The following is a 15,216-nucleotide window of genomic DNA, read 5'->3' on the forward strand; positions in this document are numbered from 1 at the left end:
CCCAGTTAACAGTATGATAACAACGAAGGAGCCTCTGAAAAGATGGCTCACAACAAGAATAACCCGATTTTTGTAACAATAACTATGTACAAGTATTGCAGACAATCCGCACTTGGGATGGGCGCCCAGCATCCACTACGGACTACGAGAAATAGATTTATCGGTAAGTAAAATCTTATTTTCTCTGACGTCCTAGTGGATGCTGGGGACTCCGTCAGGACCATGGGGATTATACCAAAGCTCCCAAACGGGCGGGAGAGTGCGGATGACCCTGCAGCACCGAATGAGAGAACTCCATGTCCTCCTCAGCCCGGGTATCAAATTTGTAGAATTTAGCAAACGTGTTTTCCCCTGACCAAGTAACTGCTCGGCAAAGTTGTAAAGCCGAGACCCCTCGGGCAGTCGCCCAAGATGAGCCCCCTTCCTTTTGGAATGGGCTTTTACCGATTTTGGCTGTGGCAGGCCTGCCACAGAATGTGTAAACTGAATGGTATTACAAATCCAGCGAGCAATCGTCTGCTTAGAAGCAGGAGCACCCATCTTGTTGGGTGCATACAGGCTAAACAGCGAGTCAGATTTTCTGACTCCAGCCTTCCTGGAAACATATTTTTCAGGGCCCTGACAACGTCAAGTAACTTGGAGTCCTCCAAGTCCCTAGTACCCGCAGGTACCACAATAGGTTGGTTCATGTGAAAAACAGAAAACACCTTAAGGAGAAATTGAGGACGAGTCCTCAATTCTGCCCTGTCAGAATGAAAAATTAAGTAAGGGCTTTATATATGATAAAGCCGCCAATTCTGACACACGCCTGGCTGAAGCCAGGGCTAATAGCATCGTCACCTTCCATGTGAGATATTTTAAGTCCACAGTGGTGAGTGGTTCAAACCAATGTGACTTTAGGAAACTCAAAACAACATTGAGATCCCAAGGTGCCACTGGGGCACAAAAGGAGGCTGTATATGCAGTACCCCTTTTACAAACATCTGAACGTCAGGCACTAAAGCCAGTTCTTTCTGGAAGAAATTCGACAGGGCCGAAATTTGAACCTTAATGGACCCTAATTTTAGGCCCATAGACAGTCCTGTTTTCAGGAAATGTAGGAAACGACCCAGTTCGAATTCCTCTGTAGGGGCCTTCTTGGCCTCACACCACGCAACATATCTTCGCCAAATGCGGTGAAAATGTTTTGCGGTTACATCCTTCCTGTCTTCGACCAGGGTAGGGATGACTTCATCTGGAATGCCCTTTCAGGATCCGGCGTTCAACCGCCATGCCGTCAAACGCGGCCGCGGTAAGTCTTGGAACAGACAAGGCCCCTGCTGGAGCAGGTCCTTTCTTAAAGGTAGAGGCCATGGGTCTTCCGTGAACATCTCTTGAAGTTTCGGGTACCAAGTCCTTCTTGGCCAATCCGGAACCACGAGTATCATTCTTACTCATCTCCCTCTTATGATTCTCAGTACTTTTTGTATGAGAGGCATAGGAGGGAACACATACTCTGACTGGTACATCCACAGTGTTACCAGAGCGTCCACCGCTATTGCCTGAGGGTCCCTTGACCTGGCGCAATATCTAGTTTTTTGTTCAGGCGGGACGCCATCATGTCCACCTTTGGTTTTTCACAACGGTTTACAATCATGTGGAAGACTTCCCGATGAAGTCCCCACTCTCCCGGGTGGAGGTCATGCCTGCTGAGGAAGTCTGCTTCCCAGTTTTCCACTCCCGGAATGAACACTGCTGAGAGTGTTATCACATGATTTTTCGCCCAGCGAAGAATCCTTGCAGTTTCTGCCATTTCCCTCCTGCTTCTTGTGCCGCCCTGTCTGTTTACGTGGGCGACTGCCGTGATGTTGTCCCACTGGATCAATACCGGCTGACCTTGAAGCAGAGGTCTTGCTAAGCTTAGAGCATTGTAAATTGCCCTTAGCTCCAGTATATTTATGTGGAGAGAAGTCTCCAGACTCGATCACACTCTCTGGAAATTTTTTCCTTGTGTGACTGCTCCCCAGCCACTCAGGCTGGCATCCGTGGTCACCAGGACCCAGTCCTGAATGCCGAATCTGCGGCCCTTTCATAGATGAGCACTCTGCAGCCACCGCAGAAGAAACACCCTTGTCCTTGGAGACAGGGTTATCCGCTGATACATCTGAAGATGCGATCCGGACCATTTTTCCAGCAGATCCCACGTAAAGGTTCTTGCGTGAAATCTACCGAATGGGATCGCTGTGTAAGAAACCACCATTTTTCACAGGATCCTTGTGCAATGATGCACTGATACTTTTCCTGGTTTTAGGAGGTTCCTGACTAGCTCGGATAACTCCCTGGCTTTCTTCTCCGGGAGAAAACATCCTTTTCTGGACTGTGTCCAGAATCATCCCTAGGAACAGTAGACGTGTCGTCGGAAAAAACTGCGATTTTGGAATATTTAGAATCCACTCGTGCTGTCGTAGAACTACTTAAGATAGTGCTACTCCGACCTCCAACTGTTCTCTGGACCTTGCCCTTATCAAGAAAGCGTCCATATTTCTTTTAAGAAGAATCATCATTTCGGCCATTACCTTGGTAAAGACCCGGGGTGCCGTGGACAATCCAAACGGCAGCGTCTGAACTGATAGTGACAGTTCTGTACCACGAACCTGAGGTACCCTTGGTGAGAAGGGCAAATTTGGACATGTAGGTAAGCGTCCCTGATATCCAGTGACACCATATCGTCCCCTTCTTCCTGGTTCGCTATCACTGCTCTGAGTGACTCCATCTTGATTTGAACGCTTGTATGTAAGTGTTCAAATATTTCAGATCTCAGCTAGCCGTCTGGCTTCAGTACCACAATATAGTGTGGAATAATACCCCTTCCCTTGTTGTAGAAGGGGTACTTTGATTATCACCTGCTGGGAATACAGCCTGTGAATTGTTCCCAATACTGCCTCCCTGTCGGAGGGAGACGTTGGTAAAGCAGACTTCAGGAACTTGTGAGGGGGAGACGTCTCGAATTTCCAATGTACACCTGGGATACTACGTGTAGGATCCAGGAGTCCACTTGTGAGTGAGCCCACTGCGTGCTGAAACTCTTGAGATGACCCCCTACCGCACCTGAGTCCGCTTGTACGGCCCCAGCGTCATGCTGCGGACTTGGCAGAAGCTGTGGAGGGCTTCTGTTCCTGGGAATGGGCTGCCTGCTGCAGTCTTCTTCCCTTTCCTCTACCCCTGGGCAGATATGACTGGCCCTTTTGCCCGCCTGCCCTTATGGGGACGAAAGGACTGAGACTGAAAAGACTGTGTCCTTTTCTGCTGAGATGTGACTTGGGGTAACAAAAGGTGGATTTTTCAGCTGTTGCCATGGCCACCAGGTCCGATGGACCGCCCCTTTATACGGCAATACTTCCATGTGCCGTCTGGAATCTGCATCACCTGACCACTGTCGTCTGGCAGATATGGACATCACATTTACTCTTGATGCCAGAATGCAAATATCCCTCTGCGCATCTCGCATATATAGAAATGCATCCTTAAAATGCTCTATAGTCAATAAAATCTTGTCCCTGTCAAGGGTATCAATATTTTCAGTCAGGAAATCCGACCAAGCCCCCTCAGCGCTGCACATCCAGGCTGAGGCGATTGCTGGTCGTAGTATAACACCAGTATATGTGTATATACTTTTAGGATATTTTTCAGCTTCCTATCAGCTGGCTCCTTGAGGGCTGCCGTATCTGGAGACGGTAACGCCACTTGTTTTTATAAGCGTGTGAGCGCCTTATTCACCCTAAGGTGTGTTTCCCAACTCGCCCTAACTTCTGGCGGGAAAGGGTATACCGCCAATAATTTTCTATCGGAGGAAACCCACGTATCATCACACACTTCATTTAATTTATCTGATTCAGGAAAAACTACAAGTAGTTTATTCACACCCTACATTATACCCTTATTTGTGGTACTTGTAGTATCAGAAATATGTAACACCTCCTTCATTGCCCTTAACATGAAACGTGTGGCCCTAAAGGAAAATACGTTTGTTTCTTCACCGTCGACACTGGAGTTAGTGTCCGTGTCTGTGTCTGTGTCGACCGACTGAGGTAAATGGGCGTTTTTACAAGCCCCTGACGGTGTCTGAGACGCCTGGACAGGTACTAATTTGTTTGCCGGCCATCTCATGTCGTCAACCGACCTTGCAGCGTGTTGACATTATCACGTAATTCCTAAATAAGCCATCCATTCCAGTGTCGACTCCCTAGAGAGTGACATCACCAATACAGGCAATTTGCTCCGCCTCCTCACCAACATCGTCCTCCTACATGTCGACACACACGTACCGACACACAGCACACACACAGGGAATGCTCTGACAGAGGACAGGACCCCACTAGCCCTTTGGGGAGACAGAGGGAGAGTTTGCCAGCACACACCAAAAACGCTATAATTATACAGGGACAACCCCTTATACAAGTGTTTTCCCTTATAGCATTTTTATATATGTAATCATATCGCCAAATAAGTGCCCCCCCTCTCTGTTTTAACCCTGTTTCTGTAGTGCAGTGCAGGGGAGAGCCTGGGAGCCTTCCTCACAGCAGAGCTGAGCAGGAAAATGGCGCCGTGTGCTGAGGAGAATAGGCCCCGCCCCCTTTTCGGCGGGCACTTCTCCCGGAGTTTGTGAGATCTGGCAGGGGTTAAATACATCCATATAGCCTCAAGGGCTATATGTGATGTATTTTAGCCATAAAAAAGGTATTATACATTGCTGCCCAGGGCGCCCCCCCCCAGCGCCCTGCACCCTCAGTGACAGTTGGTGACTGTTGGTGAAGTGTGCTGACAACAATGGCGCACAGCTGCAGTGCTGTGCGCTACCTTATGAAGACTGAAAGTCTTCTGCCGCCTGTTTCTGGACCTCTTCAACTTCGGCATCTGTAAGGGGGGTCGGCGGCACGGCTCCGGGACGAACCCCAGGGTGAGACCTGTGTTCCGACTCCCTCTGGAGCTAATGGTGTCCAGTAGCCTAAGAAGCAAATCCATCCTGCACGCAGGTGAGTTTTCTTCTCTCCCCTAAGTCCCTCGTAGCAGTGAGCCTGTTGCCAGCAGGACTCACTGAAAATAAAAAACCTAACTTAAACTTTTATTCTAAGCAGCTCAGGAGAGCCACCTAGATTGCACCCTTCTCGTCGGGCACAAAAATCTAACTGAGGCTTGGAGGAGGGTCATGGGGGGAGGAGCCAGTGCACACCACCTGATCCTAAAGCTTTTATTGTTGTGCCCTGTCTCCTGCGGAGCCGCTATATCCCCATGGTCCTGACGGAGTCCCCAGCATCCACTAGGACGTCAGAGAAATATATATGACTATATATATATATATATATATATATATATATATATAATGTGTATATATATATATATATATATATATATATATATATATAAGCAAACAAGAGAACATACACAGCTTTTTTTCCAGTCCTGTGAGTGCCACCCAAAGGTGTGACTTTGGTGCAGTTAATTGATCAACTTAATAGATATTATTAGATTTTTGATTAAACAAAGAGTTCACATGTAGTAACCCATAGCCCCTCTTAAGGACTAGTGTCTTCGCAGGTTCTTTCACAGAGCATATTGTGGGCATGCAAGAAGGTTTCTCAAAACATCCTTCTCAACTACCTACCCCTTTCAGAGAGGCACGATTCGATACTAGTCCTTAGCTGTAACTTAATTGCAACTAAATCACAGGAAATAAATACAGTTGTTTTATAGCTCAGACACAGGTAATAAATACAACTGTATGTAAACATTTACAATATTATTTTACGGGAACGTCTCAGCAGACACCCTTTTCCAAAAAGAAACATGTAAGTGTATTTGACAAATGACAATATTTACAAATTGCTCCTAAAATATAGTACACTTCTATCACTAAATTAACTTGCACATTACAACAAGTTACCATTACTAATAAATTGATCTTATACTTCAGTATAATTACTCTAATCTAATTGGAATGTCTTAATGAGATTGGTGGTGTACATTTCCTTGCTTTCTCCTGTAAGGTACCTAGAATAATCCTTGGCTGGGTTATTGTAACAATAGCCAATGCAAACCTAAATTGCATTAGAAGAAATTGCAGTACAGCAGTATAATTTTAGAGACATTTACCAAGGAGTCTCTTATGTTAAACAGTGGTCACTGTACTGTATAATTGTTTCTAATCAGAGAAAAGTTACAATCTAGCTACGGTTGTGTCTATGTTACCTTCGTGATCAGGACCTGGAAGTGACATAATGAGAGGGCAGGAGAGAACTTCCGCCCTTACAACACCTAAATGTTTTCTCTGTTCTCCGTTCGTTTGAGGTTAATTTTTTTTTCTAAGCACCATTGGACCCTCGCTTCGGGCTCCGTGTCTCGCTTCACTTGCCACAGGTTACTATTCCAAATAGTTTGTGACATGGACCCAGGGGCTTATGGGAAAGGTCCTCTCCATGAAGGGAAACTAGACGCTACCATCTACCTACAGTCTTTGAATCAGGGCAATGGGCAAATACTGTATACAGCTGATCTCCTTGTTACACAATTTTTCCTACAACGCGCTGCCTTGGCTGTTATGTAAATCTCTTTCTGCAGAGCTTTTATTATCTCAAGTTCCTTTAGCGAGGATTCCTTACAAGGGGAGAATTTGTGTCTCTGACTTGACAACAGCAAATGTCCAGAAACGGTGTCCTGCTAAGGGAGAGAATAATACAGTCATCGCTGAGAGTCCTAGTCGTGGCAAAGCCTGCGCAGCTAGTATGCCCACAGGCACAGACTATGAAGTGCACGCCATAGGAATACATGGGCCTGCGGCTAGTTGCAGCTGACCTATTAAGTCGCTCCGGCAGCAGGGCACGCCACATGTTTGTTTAATTAGGAGAGTTTATAACTTGTGGCTATTTAGAGTCTTAATAATGAGTGAGTCTGTAACAAAGATGTTTCTTTAGCATAGCTGACTCCTATAACTGTTTGTTGAGTGGAAATACCTGTCTCCTGCTATACAGATCTGGCTACTCACTGACAGGCACCAGAGCACCACACCCTCAGATGAATGGCATCTCAATGCTAGCTCTGGTGTGGTGCAGGCTGCAGAGCTGAGAATCACCTTTCTCTTTCCCTATAGGTCTGTCAGACTCCCAGCGTTGGAGGGACTCAGAGCACAACACTGGACTAGTCTGCTGTCATACCTCCTCCAGGTAATTTCTTTTCTTAGATGCTGCTCTGGATGACTGGACTCCAGATCTGTCAGTTTACTGCTCCCAACTGTTTAAATGCTGCAGGTACCGCCTTCACTGTCCAACCACGGCATTTACCAGCTGCCTGCATGCCTTGCTGTGATAGCTGGACAGTACAGAGGTATTACATACATGCCATGTGCACCCCAGACACAGTAGTGGAGAAGAGTGCTGTGAATTGATATCTGATATCCTCAAGAATTTGTGTCAATCATAGCAGGAAAAGATATAACCAATTTTTCAATCCTAGCGTAGGTCCTTTGTCAAGGCAATACCAGTGGCAATAACAGTTCCTTGACAACGGTCCCACTTAAATAGTTTAAATACCCACCCACCAATTACACAGAATTATACCTCACAAAAACTATATGGAATACGAAGTACCAGAGTCAACTATACAAATCACATTGAAGTTACATAAATCAACACCCTACTGTACAAAACCAATAATCATGCAGCCTTTCCCTTCCCCAGTTGTGCATAAATTTTTCCTTATATCTGTTAAACAATGTTTCCATGCAGTGTATAGTGACTTTTAGGCACTGCAGTAGTCATGTACTGTACTGGAATAAATAGGTGTGTGTCTCACAATCAGAAACGGATATCACTACCAATTTTACAGGGTCAGTACTGACCAGTGACATATCTATAATGGGTGGCTATGAGCATTTTCACATACCCAGTAGAAAAATCATGGGTGCCATGTTCTCGGACATCTAAGCATGTGCAGTTGACGCTGGCACAGTGCTGCCCGCTAAAGAGAAGGGGAAGCGCATGGATGCTGTGCACAAGCCACCTCCTCCATTAATATTTCCCTGGTGCTGATGCAAACTAGACGCCTCCAGGAGGTTATGTTAGAGACTTTTCAGCAGCCATATTTTTCTTAACTTCATTCTTCACACCCAGAACATGCTCTTACTAAACTTTTGTTGCAACTGCAATTCCACTACAGTCTTATTCAGTCTTATTCATGCCCACTTCCCGCGAATCCATGCCCATTTCTGTCCATGATCTCAGTACATCACAATGGGTCTCAAGACAGACTTGAGACATAAAAAAGACACAGAGGGCAAGCTGTAAAGCCACCCAAGTTCGGCGGCCATGCAGGATGCCAGCCGAACGCGGATGTTTTTTTTTAAAGGGGCATTCACTTACAAGACAAAACCATGCCATATACTGTATACACAGGGCCATTTCTAGGCTAGAGTCTCCTGTAGACAATGTTCCATGCACTCTGGGAGCCAATTTGTCTATAGTGTGGATCTGTGTGTGAGCTTATTTTTACCTTTCTAGCCCATTAAATTATTCTGTACTCTCTTACTACTCCACTTTATTCCAAAATAATTTGGAAATTCTTATTAGAAACCCTTATTTGCACCAAGGGGATGTGTAGCTGACAAAAGAGGAGAAGTAGTGATTTGTGTGGGTATAGGTGTAATGTATGGGCAAGAGGAGTGTGGGTGGTATTATTGTAATGTGCAGGGGGTATTGATTTAATGTACAGTGGGATAGGTGTAAGTGCTGTTACTGTAATGTGTACTGTGAACCAGCTTATTGCAAGTTTTTGTAATATTCTATATTCTTTACTATACATTGCTTGATTGGTTCTTAGTGAAGAAGTTACAGTGTGTCAAACTAAAGCATTCCAAAGGTGACACATGCCAAACGAAACATTAGGCAAGAACTCAAAAAAACACAGTGATCCCTGTGTTAGCAGGTGAATACATTCTGGACATACATAAGTTGGATATACTGTATGCACTAAACTAAGCTAAAACAAGTTAATAGCTGTTTTGCCTGGAATTGAGATAAAAACACATTCATTTGATCAGCTAGATATTTCTAGTCCACTTTTTATTAGATATTTTCCAAAAGTAACACGATGTAAATAGCCATAGCTATGTAATACAACTGTCATAGGTATGTACTACAACAGTCAAAGGTGTGTAATACAACAGCCATAGGGACGTATTACCACAGCCACAGGGATGCAATACAAAAGCCATAGGTATGGAATGGGTATGATATACCGGCTAACAGGATGCCGGCTGTCAGTATACAGCCGGCATCCCGACCCACCAACCGAGTGGGAATTATGGAGTGTCGGCATTCCAACCAGCGGCAATATGTCGGCTGTCGTGATTCCTGCATCGGACTCCTAAACGCAGGGATCCAGACAGCCTGCATTATAACTACATCCCATAGGTATGTAATACAACAGCCATAGGGATGTAATACAACAGTCATAGGGATGGAACATAGTAGCCATAGGGATGGAATACAACAGCCATAGGTATGTACGTAATACAACAGCCATAGGTGTGTAATATAACAGCCATAGGGATGTACGTAATACAATAGCCATAGGGATCTAATACAACAGCCATAAGCATGCCATAGGGATGTAATACAACAGCCATAGGGGTGTAACACAACAGTCATAGGGGTGTAATACAACAGCCATAGGAGGTAATACAACAGCCATAGGGATATAATAGAACAGTCATAGGTATGCCATAGGGATGCAATACAACACCCATAGGGATGTAATACAACAGCCATAGAGGTGTAATGCAACAGCCATAGGGGTGTAATATAACAGCCATGGGCATGTAACACTACAGCCATAGGTGTGTAATACAACAGCCATAGGGGGTTAATATAACAGCCATAGGGGTTTAATAGAACAGCCATAGGTGTGTAATACAACAGCCATAGGGGTGTAATATAACAGCAATGGGCAAGTACTGTAACGCAACAGCCATAGTTGTGTAACACAACAGCCATAGGGATGTAATACAACAGCCATAGGGGTGTAATACAACAGACATAGGGGTGTAATATAACAGCCACGGGCAAGTACTGTAACACAACAGCCATAGGGGTGTAATACAACAGCCATAAGGGTGTAATACATCAGCCATAGGGGTGTGATATAACAGCCATGGGCAAGTAACACAACAACCATAGGTGTGTAATACAACAGCCATAGGGGTGTGATAAAACAGCCATAGGAGTTTAACACAACAGCCTTACAGAAAGAAAGAAATGTCTGTGTTTACGTGATGTCGTGGAAGCCTGCTTTACTACTGTTATGCTAATGCAAGTTTCTATATTGTTAATGCCAGGATCCATGTGGCTGCAAGTGGGAGGTAGTATTGGCACTTGCACCAGCCCCATACTACGTGCAAAACTGCCATCTAAAACAGGCTTCCCTTCCCCATACGCAGGACTCAGAATAGCGCTGGACCTCTTGCTATACACTCACAACACTCCCAAGAGACAGAAACAGCTCCATGTGATTGCATCGTTGACACCCATTTCCCACCCCAAACCACCCATTTCATGGAAAGACAGGTCTGACAGAGATCCATCCTACTTAAAATAGGACGGGGATATGCAAAAATGCTGCTTGGCTACATGCAAAGAGATGTCTCCAGCTCAGACTCAGAGTGTATAATAGAGGTGAGAAGCAGTGCATAGAAATCATCTGAAGATCAGGTAAGTGTGGTTGGGACTTAATGTTATGTGTGTGTGTCTAATTTATTGGCGTGTCTATAATGGTTGCAGGGTGTGTGGTGCACATAGGCCAATGGCTCCAGGGGGCCTACACCACATACCCGACACGCATACTTATACTTACCCTTACAGAGTCACGCATTGGCTGGTGCTGCAGATCAGCAGAAAATCACTCCCGCTCTGGGTTTCAGTGATCTTCAATAGCGAAAACAAAATACCCAGTCCAGTTCAACTTCAACACATAGGGCCTGAGTTGGACCAAGCAGCATCTGTGCCTGTGACTTTGGTCAGTCACACATCAGTGGCTTTATTTAAAACTTGCTCTAGCTCATATGGTAGGAGCAAATTTTCCATCCGAGTATCGTTTCCAGTGGAAGCAATGAAATGTCTGTGTGTGCAACCACTTCACCTGCAACATTCCCATAACATGCCCATATGACATCCCATCTCTGTATGTCTGAATAGCCACCTCCCAGTCACCACCCAGGAAAACAAAACCCAAAACAATATCAATACATTTCATGTGTGAGTCTGAAATTGCTACTGTGACTCTGTATGAACACAATTGGGACACCGTAAAACAAAAATTGCTAAACTGCATCTGACATTGGCTTTCCAATTTTTATGTACAGTATACCAATAAAGATTTATACATTTATACATTTTTTAACTAAAATACAAAATATAAAAATGCAAAATATAAAATGCAGAATCTGCAATCCTTTCTATCACTGGCTGGGGGCCGCCCATCGCAGGGCAAGGCCTCCCAGCATGCAGAATGGCCTGCCCAGTGGATGCAACAGCAATTTAATTACAGTCTTAGCAACTGTGGACGACATCCTGCAGCTGCAGCTAGGCTGCTTTTGAAGGAGGTCTGCCGCCATTTTTTAGATCGGAGCGGCTGCGTGTTTTCAACGCGCCGCTACAGCAAAGGTCCATTGCCTCCCCTCAAGCAGAGGCGTTTGCACCAATAACGAGCTGAACACATTCAGTGGCCGCTCACTTGCAGGAAGGTACCTGGTGCAGACTGGTGCTGCCGACTGTGTTATTGCGGACACATCGCTTAGCAATGCGACCTGAATAACCACCTTAGTACTCTTCTTTTATTGGGCTAGATGCATTATCGCTTGGAAAGTGATAAAATGGGGAGTGAAAAAGTCCCAGCCAATCAGGTCCTAACTGCCATGTCACAGGCTGTGTTTGAAAAATGGCAGTTAGGAGCTGATTGGCTGGCACTTTTTCACTCTCCATTTTATCACTTTCCAAGCAATGATGCATCTGGCCCATTTTCTGTTTGTACTGTTCATAATTAAGAGTTCGCTGTAGCACCTCATCATAAAATGCCTAAATTAAAAGAAAAATTATTGTCTGAGTTATGGTGTGTACACACAGTGAGTTATTTTCTTACAATTTTGACTATATAGTCAAAATCGTAAGAAAAGTTAGTGCAGATCGCAAGGTGAAAGTCACGTTGCGATCCCGATGCGATGCGCGGTCCCGCGCGGTCGGCATCGCAAGCCTAGATAGACTGTGCAGGCAAGTCAATTTTGACTATCTCGTAGAAAAGATAGTCAAAAGTGACAGAACACAGGGGGGGAGGGGGTGACACAGTGACAGAACACGGGGGTAGGTGACACAGTGACAGAACACGGGGGGGGGGGTGACACAGAGGTAACACAGTGACAGAACACAGGGGAGGGGTGACACAGTGACAGAACACAGAGGAGGGGTAACACAGTGTCAGAACACGGGGGGGAGGTGACACAGTGACAGAACACAAAGGAAGGTGACAGAGGGACAGAACACAGATGGGGGTGACACAGTGACAGAACACTATCAATGAGATCCCGGAGTCTTAGTGTTACCCAAAGCCGCTTGCAGCCCCATGCCACCCACTGAACAAGTGTGTTCGGAAGCTAGGGGCGCCAAACTCAGAATATATCTCCCCCACCCCCCACACTTAAAAACAGTTTGACATCCCAGCCAACACACACACACATACAAACACTTTCTTTCTCTCACTCACTTTTTCCATCTACTTACTGTCTATCTAACTGGCTGGCAGGCAGGATGGATCTGTAGCAATCTGGTCTCATGTAGCTCCGGCCCCTGAGGTCCCATGTAGCCCCGCACCGTCAGCACCATATAGCTCCACCCCTTTTCTGCTGAAAAGTGACACTGTCGTTGTCACAGGGGAGGGGGAGGTGGAGACTACAAGCTGCCGGCACCGCTGCCTGTCAGTGTGACAGGTGCAGCACTGCAGCAGCCAGCAGCAGAAGGGGAGACAGACTGGCGGCGCAGCAAGCCAGGGATGCAGAGCAGGGAGAGCGCCACTCCAGCCTGGCGCCTCTCTGCCTTACATCCCTTCGCTGAGCGGGTTGCGCCAGGCCTGTCTCTGTCACTACCCAGTCACAGCCCAGGAACGGCCAAAACAGTATCTCCCTGAACTTAGAAAGTTTGTGTTAGTAGGTTAGATTCTTTATTTTCATGCTCTCACTACACCAGCCAAGAAAAAACAGGGCTTCCCTAGACTGTAGTAGGTAGTGAACGCTGCAAGAACAGCTAAGGAATAGCACATTTTGGCAACTGCCCTGATTCTAGTGTAACCTTACTGATTTTGTGTCCTAATTGCAGTAACAGTCGGGAACTATGGTGGGTAGCATTTGTAACAAGGGCAGTGTCAGACTGGGGCATGAAGGACCCACCAGGAAAATGCATTCACAGGGGCCCACTAAGGGGCGTTGCCATATTCTGGAAGGGGTGTGGCCAAGTGACCAGAGTGGAGTGGCCAGCCATTATAGGCACTACCTAGCATAGTATATAAAGAAAAAGAGCTCTTCCTCTCTGCCCACTTCAAGCTGCTGTGTATGTGCCTGGGTTACACCGGGAGAGAACAGTAGTATATGCACCAGATACAGATAATTACCCCAGTATAGTGCCAGATACACATACTGCCCCCAGTATAGTGCCAGATACAAATAATGACCCCACTAGTGTGCCAGATACACATACTGTAATGACCCCAGTAGACTGTCAGATACACATAATGACCCCAGCAGTGCCAGATACACATACACCCCCCAGCAGTGCCAGATACACATACCCCTCAGTAGTGCAGTGTCTGATACACATACCCCCCAGTCGTGCAGTGCCAGATACACATATGCCCCCTGCAGTGCCAGATACACATACCCCTAGTAGTGCAGTGCCAGATACATATACCCCCCAGTAGTGCAGTGCCAGATACACATACCCCCCAGCAGTGCAGTGCCAGATACACATATGCCCCCAGTAGTGGTGACAGATACACATACCCCCCAGTAGTGCAGTGCCAGATACACATATGCCCCAGTAGTGCAGTGACAATACATATACCTCACCAGTAGTGCAGTTACAGATACACATACCCCCGAGTAGTGCAGTGAGATACACATACCCCCAGTAGTGCAGTGACAGATACACATTCTACCCATTCAACCTCCATTGGCTACCAGTATTCTACCGTATTAAATATAAAATACTTTTACTGACATACAAGGCTATTAACCAAACTGCACCAACATACATCTCTTCACTCATCTCAAAATATCTCCCTACCCGACCTCTCCGCTCTGAACAAGATCTGCGTCTCTCATCCACACGCATTATTTGTTCACACTCAAAATTACAGGACTTTATCCGGGCTTCACCCACTCTGTGGAATGACCTCCCACGCACAATAAGATTTGCCTTTAGTCTCCAAACCCTTAAACGTTCCCTGAAAACTCACCTCTTCAAACAAGCCTATCAAATTCCAGACCCACCCACATAACCGTCAGTGCTTCCCTATCTAATTACATCCTCTCTGTACAGTAAACATAACATCACATCTTGTCTTTCTTTACTCTCACACCCTCCTGACACTTGGCCAACATTGCGGGGTGATCATATCATACAACCCATTAAGAACCTAGCAATCTGGTGGACCATTATGCAATAGGTAGCATCTATCCTTGTGTATCACTGCCTATTTCCCTATAGATTGTAAGCTTGCGAGCAGGGCCTTCCTACCTCTGTGGCTTTCTGTTTTTACCCAGTTTAGTTCTATTACTGTTGTTCTAATTGTAAAGCGTAACGGCTCCCGATATTGACAGCACCGGAGGACCCCTTCATCTGTGTCACCAGAGGACCCCCTCAGTCCCCTCTCGCTTGTGGTACGCACTGACCGCACTCACCAGCTCCACTGCATGCTTCCTTCTCCTGTGGGCCGTGGCGGCAGGATCCATGACGGGGCTGTGCAGTGAAGTGTGACATCATGACGCTGCTAGACGTCATGACGCTACAAACCCGCAGTGCTCCTCTGGGAACGGAGCCGGCCTGGCTAAGCCCCACCCCCCTGCAGACATGCTATCAACTGGCAGGGCCTACCGGTGGATCCCTTGGTTCCCACACCTTTCTCACCTTGCCACATATGGGGTTGTCA

At 46.2% G+C, this 15,216-nt stretch overlaps 1 protein-coding gene and 1 long non-coding RNA gene across 4 annotated transcripts in view; one reads left to right on the forward strand and one right to left on the reverse strand.

Moving 5' to 3' along the window:
* GLIS3 (GLIS family zinc finger 3) overlaps positions 1 to 15,216 on the reverse strand; it is an 800,422-nt gene that overhangs the window by 492,416 nt on the left and 292,790 nt on the right. The gene's annotated exons all lie outside the window — the stretch shown is intronic.
* Positions 4,646 to 10,730, forward strand: LOC134912980 (uncharacterized). Its single transcript, XR_010176999.1, has 3 exons — positions 4,646 to 5,012; positions 7,124 to 7,196; positions 10,466 to 10,730. It is a non-coding gene; the product is annotated as an uncharacterized LOC134912980 (long non-coding RNA).

This window comes from Pseudophryne corroboree, chromosome 1 (assembly GCF_028390025.1).
Source record: "Pseudophryne corroboree isolate aPseCor3 chromosome 1, aPseCor3.hap2, whole genome shotgun sequence".
NCBI lineage: Eukaryota > Metazoa > Chordata > Amphibia > Anura > Myobatrachidae > Pseudophryne > Pseudophryne corroboree.